This window comes from Gorilla gorilla, chromosome X (assembly GCF_029281585.2).
Source record: "Gorilla gorilla gorilla isolate KB3781 chromosome X, NHGRI_mGorGor1-v2.1_pri, whole genome shotgun sequence".
NCBI lineage: Eukaryota > Metazoa > Chordata > Mammalia > Primates > Hominidae > Gorilla > Gorilla gorilla.
Window position 1 is genome coordinate 143,863,590 of NC_073247.2, and position 11,396 is coordinate 143,874,985.

An 11,396-nucleotide genomic window follows, 5' to 3' on the forward strand; every position below is an offset into this window, starting at 1 on the left:
GTGGGGTTTTTGGTAGTTTTTGTAGTCCCAAATCCAGGTACCTTCTATTACACCAAAGCAATTTCATATCATTGAAGTTGGAAGAACTTTGCCTTATGAAGTGACAGAATCAGTTATCTATTTCACTGTTGACTAAACTACAAAAGATCCTTCATCATCGCAAATTTAAAAACCAACCGCTGGGCAAACATCCCAAGGGTAAATTCCACCACTAATAAATTTAAAAATCACTGTGCTTTGCTTTCCTACTTAACTTGAACAGTGTTCGGTCCTGGCACTGCCTCTCTGTCTCTTTCCAAAAATTAGGCCTAGTGGTCTTTATCATGGGCTCCCAAGGGAATCAGGTGAGCTAACTTACTATATTGTGTTACTGGGTACCCACTGCATGGCCAGTACAATCACTTAGCAATCAGGTAAATGTGAAAGTAGAGATGTTTTAACATCTCGTTTTGACTTTAGTCTCCAGAAACCATCAAAGTGAAACATCATTTTGGAAATTCAGAAATAACAGGTTTTACAAAGACAGAAATGCAGCTGGCAAAAAGGGATATCAGATAGAACTGTGTCAAATACGGTGATGGGATGACCATTTTGTACAACTCTCTATGTAACCTGAGATGAGCAAACAAGAGGTTGCTCTCCAAAGGCACTCATCACTACTACTGTGTGTGAGAGTGTGTGCACACATGCATGTGCATGTGTGTATATTGAAGAGATTGATAGTCAAGCTAGAAACTTGACCCTCTATTGTTTCTAATATCTCACAAAGCTTTAACTTTGGTCTTATCTTCCTTTTTTCCTTCAAGAAAAGCTCTAGTCTCCATGTTGAAGAAGCAAAACTAAATATACAATAAAACCTGCCATTAATTTGTAAATCATGACCTTATTCAATTTTTAGTCCCACTCACCCACTCCCATCATCATTCTAGAGAGCCTTCCTTGACAGCCTAAAGATAAGCTGTCCGTTGTAAGATCAGCCCTAAGAATAATGCTAATATTTGACAATGATCAGTTTATGAAATAAATATGAGGGCTTGAAAAGTAAGATGACATTTTCACTAAATTCATTTTCTTCATTGGATTGTACTTTAGTAGGCACATTCTAGCAATTGTGAAGTCCCATAACCTATCCTGCACCCCTAAACACTATTGGAAGTTCATGAAAGAAAAGGTTGACTAATATTTTCAGAGAATTTATCTATAAAATCAACACCAAGTGACTCAGAGCACAACTATGTAAAGAAACCTCAGGAAAACAAGATGTATTTGGGAGCGGCCACTCTTTCTAATAAACTAACTGAAAGTATTAACAAGTTAAAAACAGTAGGATGATCAGAAAGCAGAGTTGTCAATCATGCAATGACAGAAAAAGGAATAACCAAGGCCAAAATTGGTAGCATCCAGGCAGTATTGTCCAGGCCAGAGTGTGCTCTTGCTCACGAACTTTACCTACCAATATAGCAGAGTCTACTGTTCCCAGAACTGGGCCTGGGACACATTAGGTCCTCAATAATAATTTGTTAACTAAATGAGTTAATTAATGAATACGTGACTAAAAGGTCTCAATGCCATGGCCTCTGTGGACACAGATGCATTACCAAGCCATCAAATATTAGGATCATATATCTAATTCTTCCAGATCTGGCTCTTCTGACATCATTTGGCATATAAATGATGAGAGGACCCCAGTGTCCCCAGTCCCACTGTAAATGGTGACACTAGCATTCTAATTTTAAATGTCAGTCTCTGACTCCAGTTCTTGTGGAGTAGTGACAAAACAGGCTTCTTAGTCAGGAGGCCTGAGTTAGACCTTGGACACTGGCAAATTCAGGAAGATAATAGTACTGGGGGTGGAGAAAGGGTTCTGGATGTCAATGAGCTTTCACCAGGTGACATTATTTTATCTGATCATGTGTCCTTTTTATATTTCTACCACTGCACTTTCTGTAAAATCAACACCGATACCCAAGAGTCCACTATGTTCCCTTATGCAACCAATTATTTTCTTGAATCTTATCTTGAAGGACAATTTTCCCTGGTTATGATCCATGCCTCTTGAGATTTCAGTTTAGTATCAAAAGGTCCTCCATGTGGCCTTCCTCAGCTATCAATGGGTTCTCTTCATTATGGTTCCAAGCATTTCTTCATCAAATTTGGAATGTTAGTACTAATAAAATAGAGCATTCTTTAGGTTGCTTTTTTAAGTGTTTGAACAGGTGAAAAGATTCACACCATTGTCTCCCTGACCTTGAGGGAACACTGTCCCACATAATTCTTCAACCATGATTAAGAAAAGAAGGGTCTACTAACTGGTTCACAATAGTCATCAAAAGCTCACTGTGTGCCAAGTTCTATGCCTTGTGAGGTCATCAGAAAATAAATAATGTGCATCGGCAATACTGAAGGCTACTGACAGATGAGTCTTCTGTTTACAATTGTATATGAAGGAGAGGGGAGAGTTCTGGATTGGAAGTCCAGCTCTGCAATTATATGCTATGTGATCGTGCACACGTCACTTAAGTTCCCTGAGCCTCCATCTTTTAACTTACAAAATGGGAAAAGATCTTTTTCCTACCTTCACTCACAAGGCTGAATGGAGGATCAAATGAACTAATGGATGTGAAAGTGCTTTGTAAATTTTAAAGTGCTATCCACAGATGACTCACTACTGCTATCATCATCATCATCACCACCATTATCATCATCATCAGTATCATCATCATCATCATCACCACCATTATCATCATCATCACTATCATCATCATCATCAATCTATTATTGTTAAGCAGAGAAGGTACTATTGGATGATTGAATGCTAACTTAAGCTTCTAACTCCTGGACAAAGCCACTCACAGTACTGCAGCCAATGCTATTGCCTCTCTGGGTAAAACCACGGTTGCTACTTACAAAGCATTCTTCCACAGAGCAAAAGGGATCACATGCTTTGACACCTGAATTGCTGGGTATCAAATCTCTCCCATTATCTTTCCAAGGAACACAATGTGTTGCAGCTGGAAAGAGACAGTTTGACTTGAAGCCAAATCAAGTCTTCTAGTTGCTGGAAGTGGCTCTTCCATAGGTGAAATTTGTGAAGATATGGTACTGTGTTCCCTACCCACCCTCCACCCCATTTAAATGGATCTGAATTAGACTGCACATTCAAAAAACTCTTCTGTCACTTTTTGTCAAAGATTTCTCTTTGAGTTCCTTGAAATATCTATTAAAAACTTAGCCTAAAGCAATATCTTTTGAATACCCAGCTCACTAATTCAGGTACTGCAGCACTGTGAGCATACACCACCAGTCTGCAAATGGATAAACTACTCAAAAGATATTTTCCACCCCTTAAATATAGTTCCAAGAAAGAATAGGAAATGCCTCATACCTCTAATGGAAGCTATTTGCTACAAAAACAAATCATTCAGGTCCGTGGAACTAGAAATGCCTTTTGCGCATAAAACTGAAAGGAAGAGACAGCAAAACAGCAGACGAAGACATGAAGTCATCACTCACAAAGCACATGATTCAAATAAAAATAAAATACTTATTGGAAAAATGGGCTACCCACACACACAACATCATGGCTGAGCCACAGCAGTTGTCAGTTTATGTATAAAAGAAAAAAACCAACATTTTGTATGAATTTCAGAGAAAATAAACTATTTGTCTCTTGTTAGTGGCTAATGTAAATATCAAAGCAAATAGCATTTTTGGTTCCAATAAAAATGTAGAACTTTTCAAAATGCTCATACATAAATCCTGACATCAAAATGTACATATCTTAAGATGTTGGAACATGAGCACCAAATGATGTGCTTAATACATTTGTTCTTTCTTGAAGAGATGAGGTATAATTGTATGCAATCATCTTGTAGCTAGGAGTTTATTAAGAACTCTGAACTATAAGTACTAAATCAAACTAAATAGTCTCTTATCCTATTTTTCTCTCTCATACTTGTCATTCCTTCCTGAAGTTCTCATTACAACTACATAATTCTACCCCTTATAACCCATAGGTTTTCTTCAGAAAAGGAGGATAGCTTCCCCCACTCCTTTCCCTCAGAACAACAGTTTTCTCCCCACAAATGCTCATGGGGTGAGACCCACAGACATAATTTCAATGAACAATAATACCTTATTGGGTAAAAGAACTAGTTTATTGCTGCTTTACTTTTTGCAAATAGTTATCCTGTCTTTAAAATTTGCTATTGTTGTCCCTTGAGAAAAGACAACTTGTTCTAAGAGAAAGGTTAATGGAAAAATATGAACTACATTGTGATGTTAAATACACATTATTTTTCCAAAGCTAAAAATCACAGTCCTCCTTCATTCAGTCCTAAAGAAGACATAACATTGCTCTCTAATGGGCTGTTCACAAATGACTATTATTGAATGAATAATAAAGGAATAATAACAATGTGATTTCCACTTACATCAGCCACAAAAATCTTCTGGGAATCATCCAAAAACTGCACTTTTAAATGTAGCATTCTCAGCGAGGCCGTTGGGCTGCAAGCAGGCTCAGAGTGCTGTGGGTGCTTTCTCCAGGAATTTCACTCCCAGCTGGATGTGGTGCACTCGGGTCCCCCCACCCGCAGCCAGGCATTCCCACTGTCAGTGGGGCACACTTCGGTTTGCTTGAAGTAATGCACACAAGGGCATTTGTGCTGCCAAGTGCAGGGGATCAATAGCATCTGGGCAGTCTCCTGTTTGGTCAATATCAAATCTAACTGGACTTCCTCTAGCCTTCTTAAACTCAGCTCCTTTCTTCAAAGAAAAATATAAAGAAAGCAAGCATTTGTGGTCCCTGGGGATCTTCTTTATTTCACAAGGGCACAATTTGAAAACCCAAGATGAAGCTTTAATAAACTGAGAATAGCCATTCTCAAAAGTAAACAGATTCAAGTTAATCTCAAATTGTACTGGAAATTTCATGGCCAAGCTAGGAAGCATTTATCTATCTATCTATCTATCTATCTATCTATCTATCTATCTATCTATCTATGCTTATATATATCTATATATAATTATATAGATATAATATATCCATATAATTGCTATTATATAGAAACATATATAATATAAAATTAAGTCTAATTTTAATTATCTGAATTCACATGATTTAGAAATAAAAACTATATAAAAAGGTATATGGAAAACTTCACTTCCACTCCTGTTCCCTCTTTTCTGTGTTCCCAATACACCCCTATTGGTAACCAATTTTTTTTCTTTCTATTCCCATAGAATTTATGTGCTTACATCTATAAAGAAATGAAACAAGGAATACAACTGAGGTTGAACCCCATCTCAGCTGTAAATAACATTCATGTATTCTTGGATAAATGAACTAATTAGGATAAAGAAAGTTCTAATAAAACAGTCATCAAAGAATTACATTAATGTCATTTTCATTATATAACAATAATCACGATAACATTTATTCTGGACTGAGATAACACTTAAGGCAAGAACTAAGAAAACTTACTTCCATTTATATTTTTTGTTGACAAGAAGATAATGGGTGAGTGATTAAAAGATGCCAAGCACAATAGATTACATTACGATAGGATTCTTGGCTGACAGTGGTATGAAAATATAGAAAAAGAAAAGCCAATTTAAAATGTTCAACTACTAAAGAACTAGCTCGTTTATTTTTATAAATGAATAAAGGGTGTCAAATTGTTGTGATATTTAAATTGTACTGGATATGTTTAAAATAGTGATGTAACAGTTTTTATTTTAAAATACCAATATTTATATGACACCAGCAAACACATACTTTGTCAAGTATTTAACTTCCCATGAAAAATTTTAGATGTCAACTTAGATGGGTGAGGGGACACATGATTTTTCAAAATACTTTTGGGGGTCACATGAGCAGAATACTTTGTGGAACACTGCTTTAAAACACTATTTCTCTAAGTACGGTTGAGGGACCAACTTACAGAATCACCTGGGAAGGGTGGCTGACTTTTTAAAAATGCCGATACCTGAACCCCATCCCCAAATTGGGTTGTTAGGTTTGGGGTGGACCCCAAATAGATCAATTTTCAACATGCACTCCAAGTGGCTCTCATGCAAACCATTTAAGAAGCACTACTTAAAAAATAAAAACTAGCATTTTACAGTATTATAGCCATGGCTGAAGAGGGAAACAACCTCACATACATATCTGGACTGAGGATAGAATTGAAATAAAAGCTAAACAAGAGCCGGAGCTCTCAAAATAGCAGCACCCGTGGAGGAGCCTAGAAATAGGAAAAGGTCACCAGGGAAGGAAGGCACTTTTCCCGGAATTCCTAGTACAGTCAAAGAATAGAATGGGAATGGAAGGGCTTAGGCAGGCTAAGCCCACTGTGGGCTCTCCACTGTGGTTGCACTTTGGGAGAAAACAGAAGAAAGTCCTTTTCCATCTTGAACCAGCCTGAGGAAAGCCCATGTTTAGGAGGGTCGACCGTCACACCAAAACAAAACATGCCCTAACAGAAGCTGATTGCAAAGCAGGTGACAGAGAACACTTTGGGAAGCACTGCTGGAGGCTGGCAGAGGGGTACTTGCCATGAAAATGCCCTTGAGAGCCTCTGAGAACACTGTTGGGATGGTTGAGGCACCTGTTCCCTTTTGGTCCCACCGGTGGCCTAAAATGTGGTCTCGGAGTACTTGTCGTTTGCCTGCTCACTGGGTGGAGCTTGCCAGCATCTGTTCTTTCTTCCTAGGATCACAAAAGAACTGCAGCTTCCTGGGGAGCAGTTTCACTTCCACAGGCATCGCTTCATACTCCTCACTGTCAATGCTAAAAGAGCTCCCTGCTCCCTTGGGGACAAGCAAAGTGTACTGGCTGGCTTGGAGACACTCCATGCCCTCAGTGTCCAGCTTGGCTTTTCTCACCTTTAGGCTTCCTATAGTTATAAAGCCTCCTTTGCTGACGGTGTCGGCTTCAATGCAGATGTTCATAAAATCTTTGCATGTTCGGTCAAGCTGATTGTTCCGTGTTGTGATGGACAGTTCAATGGTGGACAACTGCACATCTTTCCAGACCTCTCAGCTCACCTCTTGGGAAAGGGCATCCTGTGGTTGTGCCCAGCAAGATGCAAGCCTCCGTAATATTCTCCTGTACAAAGAAGGCCTTCGTACAGGGGTCTCCTCTGGTTCATTGGCAGGTCTCTCTGTAGGTCCTGTATACAAGATAGAGGTTTCATGAGTCTGAGGCCACTTCCTAAGAGTGCTGAAAAAGTGGACTGCTTTGATTTTTAGAGGCCCAAGATATAAGTACCTGCTAACTTTGATGCCAGCATCTCTGAGGGATCCCCACCAAAGGCCAGTCATTGCAAACACAGGCTGTTCCTTTTCACCCTTGATCTGCAAGACGTCAAATGGCACTGTCTCTCCATTCACAATGGCAAGTGTAGCATCAGTAATATGTTGGACTTTGTTTCCACTTTCAGTAAAGAGGTTATGATTCAAACTACTGGTCTGTCCCAGTGGGATAAATCCAATGGGAATCTTACTGAAGGTAGCCTCATCTGTTCATCGAAGAACTCCAGTAACAACCTCCTGCAGTGTCCCATCTCCTCCTGTAACAATGATCACATATGTGTTTTCTATCAGTTCCAGGAATTTCTTGGCTTGTCCCTCATAATCTGTCTTAACACTAGTCACACCTATGCTGGGATAAATGTAAAATCGGGGCAGCATTTTTTTCAAATAGAATCCTGGCTTTGCCTTTGCAAGCTGCAGGATTGAGAAAAACAGTTTCCTTCTTCACTTGTGCATTGGGAGGAATGAGTTGATTGCCAAACACCTGAGCTTCTTCACAGGCTGCTCTCCTTAGTAGGTTATCACAGTGTTTTCCATAGAGCCACTGGCCTCCCCAGGTCAGCAGGAAGAGCCCAGCTGTAGTTTTCTTCCAATGATTTTGAAGTGTTTTAAAGAACACCGTCATTTTCTAGAGATTTGCATGGTTGGTCCCACTCAATAACCACTTTTATTAGCGTTTTGTTGTAGTTGTTCAGCCTTCAGTGTTTCCTTATGCAAATTTTAAACAAGCAAATACAAATATATATATATCCTATGTAGGTAGCATACTAGTATGACACTGTTTTGTGCATTCTTTTTCCTCATTTATCATGGAGATCTGCCCTTACCTGTGCATGGAGAACTTCCTCATTTCTTTTCACAGCTGCATAATTTTGCACTGTGTAGACAAACCAAAGTTCACTCAGCCAGTCTGAAATTAATATTTCAGCCTCAACAAGACTGAAATGAATATCTTCATACATATGTCAATTTATATGTGTGCAGATATATTTGTAGGATAGATTTCCAGAAGTAGAGTTGCTGGTCAAGGATAATGAATTGGTAGTCATGATAGATATATTTCCTTCCATAAGGGTTATTATGGGTTGAATTGTGACCCATAAAATTCTTACGTTGAAGTCCTGAGCCCTAGTAACTCAGAATGTGACTGCATTAGGAGAGAGGGTCTTTAAAGAAGTAATTAAGTTGAAATGAGGTCATTAGGGTGGGTCATAATCCAGTTTGACTGGTGTCCTTATTAAAAGAGAGTAGGACACAGACACGTAAAGAGGGATGACAACATGAAGACACATAGAGGAGAAGATGTACATCCAGGAGCCATGGAGAGAGGTGTCAGAAGAAACCAGTCCTGCCAACACCTTGATCTCAGACTTCTAGCCTGCAGAATGGTGAGAAAATAACTTTCTGTTGTTTAAGCCACCCGGTCTGTGATATTTCATATGGCAGCCCTACCAAACTAATAAAGGTTGTGCTACTTTGCAGTCCCATTAGTAATGTATGAGACTGACTGTTTTCTATACAGGCTTGACAGTGGAGTATCGAACTTTTGAATGTTTACCAAACTGATAGGTGAGAAAAAAAATGTTGGTGTACTTTTCATATTATGAGAGAAGTCAAGCATCTTTTCATATGTTTAAGGGCCATTACTTTTTTTTTTTTTGAGATGGAGTCTCGCTGTCTCCCAGGCTGGAGTGCAGTGTTGCGATCTTGGCTCCCTGCAGCCTCCACCTCCGGGGTTCAAGTGATTCCCCTGCCTCAGCCTCCCGAGTAGCTGGGAATACAGCCGTGTGCCACCGCACCCCACTAGTTTTTTTTTTTTTTTTTGTATTTTTAGTAGAGATGGGGGTTTCACCATTTTGGCCAGGCTGGTCTGGAACTCCTGACCTCAGGTGATCTGCCCGCCTCAGCCTCTCAAAGTTCTGGGATTACAGGTGTGAGCCACCGCGCCCGGCCCCAGTGCCACTACATTTATATTAATTTCTTTTTTGTGTGGATTTCTTTTACTGTGAAAGACGTGTTCATTTACTTCGACATTCCAATTTTATTTTTCTTATTTAAAAGATTTTGTATAGCCCAGCATGAGCGACAAAGAAGATGGGTGATTTCTGCATTTCCATCTGAGGTACCGGGTTCATCTCACTAGGGAGTGCCAGACAGTGGGCGCAGGTCAGTGGGTGCATGCACAATGCATGAGCCAAAGCAGGGCGAGGCATAGCCTCACTCGGGAAGCGCAAGGGATCAGGGAGTTCCCTTTCCTAGTCAAAGAAAGTGGTGACAGACGGCACCTGGAAAATCAGGTCACTCCCACCCGAATACTGCGCTTTTCTGATGAGCTTAAAAAACGGCACACCAGGAGATTATATCCCACACATGGCTCGGAAGGTCCTACGCCCACGGAGTCTCGCTGATTGCTAGCACAGCAGCCTGAGATCAAACTGCAAGGTGGCAGCGAGGCTGGGGGAGGGGTGCCCGCCATTGCCCAGGCTTGCTTAGGTAAACAAAGCAGCCAGGAAGTTCGAACTGGGTGGAGCCCACCACAGCTCAAGGAGGCCTGCCCGCCTCTGTAGGCTCCACCTCTGGGGGCAGGGCACAGACAAACAAAAAGACAGCAGTAACCTCTGCAGACTTAAATGTCCCTGTCTGACAGCTTTGAAGAGAGCAGTGGTTCTCCCAGCATGCAGCTGCAGATCTGAGATCGGACAGACTGCCTCCTCAACTGGGTCCCTGACCCCCGAGCACCCTAACTGGGAGGCACCCCCCAGCAGGGGCAGACTGACACCTCACACGGCAGGGTATTCCAACAGACCTGCAGCTGAGGGTCCTGTCTGTTAGAAGGAAAACTAACAAACAGAAAGGACATCCACACCAAAAACCCATCTGTACATCACCATCATCAAAGACCGAAAGTAGATAAAACCACAAAGATGGAGAAAAAACAGAGCAGAAAAACTGGAAACTCTAAAAAGCAGAGTGCCTCTCCTCCTCCAAAGGAACGCAGTTCCTCACTAGCAATGGAACAAAGCTGGACGGAGAATGACTTTGACGAGCTGAGAGAAGAAGGCTTCAGACGATCAAATTAGTCCAAGCTACAGGAGGACATTCAAACCAAAGGCAAAGAAGTTGAAAACTTTGAAAAAAATTTAGAAGAATGTATAACTAGAATAACCAATACAGAGAAGTGCTTAAAGGAGCTGATGGAGCTGAAAACCAAGGCTCGAGAACTACATGAAGAATGCAGAAGCCTCAGGAGCCGATGCGATCAACTGGAAGAAAGGGTATCAGCGATGGAACATGAAATGAATGAAATGAAGCGAGAAGGGAAGTTTACAGAAAAAAGAATAAAAAGAAACGAGCAAAGCCTCCAAGAAATATGGGACTATGTGAAAAGACCAAATCTACGTCTGATTGGTGTACCTGAAAGTGACGGGGAGAATGGAAAACACTCTGCAGGATATTATCCAGGAGAACTTCCCCAATCTAGCAAGGCAGGCCAACATTCAGATTCAGAAAATACAGAGAATGCCACAAAGATACTCCTTGAGAAGAGCAACACCAAGACACATAATTGTCAGATTCAACAAAGTTGAAATGAAGGAAAAAATGTTAAGGACAGCCAGAGAGAAAGGTCGGGTTACCCTCAAAGGGAAGCCCATCAGACTAACAGCAGATCTGTTGGCAGAAACTCTACAAGCCAGAAGAGAGTGGGGGCCAATATTCAATATACTTAAAGAAAAGAATTTTCAACCCAGAATTTCATATCCAGCCAAACTAAGCTTCATAAGTGAAGGAGAAATAAAATACTTTACAGACAAGCAAATGTTGAGAGATTTTGTCACCACCAGGCCTGCCCTAAAAAAGCTCTTGAAGGAAGCACTAAACATGGAAAGGAACAACTGGTACCAGCCACTGCAAAATCATGCCAAAATGTAAAGACCATCAAGACTAGGAAGAAACTGCATCAACTAACGAGCAAAATCACCAGCTAACATCATAATGACAGGGTCAAATTCACACATAACACTATTAGCTTTAAATGTAAATGGACTAAATGTTCCAATTAAAAGACACAGACTGGCAAA

The 11,396-nt window shown here is 40.5% G+C and overlaps 1 pseudogene; it reads right to left on the reverse strand.

The window, feature by feature from the left end:
• Positions 1-6,675: 6,675 nt before the first annotated feature.
• Positions 6,676-7,942, reverse strand: LOC101124497 (acylglycerol kinase, mitochondrial-like; annotated as a pseudogene).
• Positions 7,943-11,396: the final 3,454 nt, after the last annotated feature.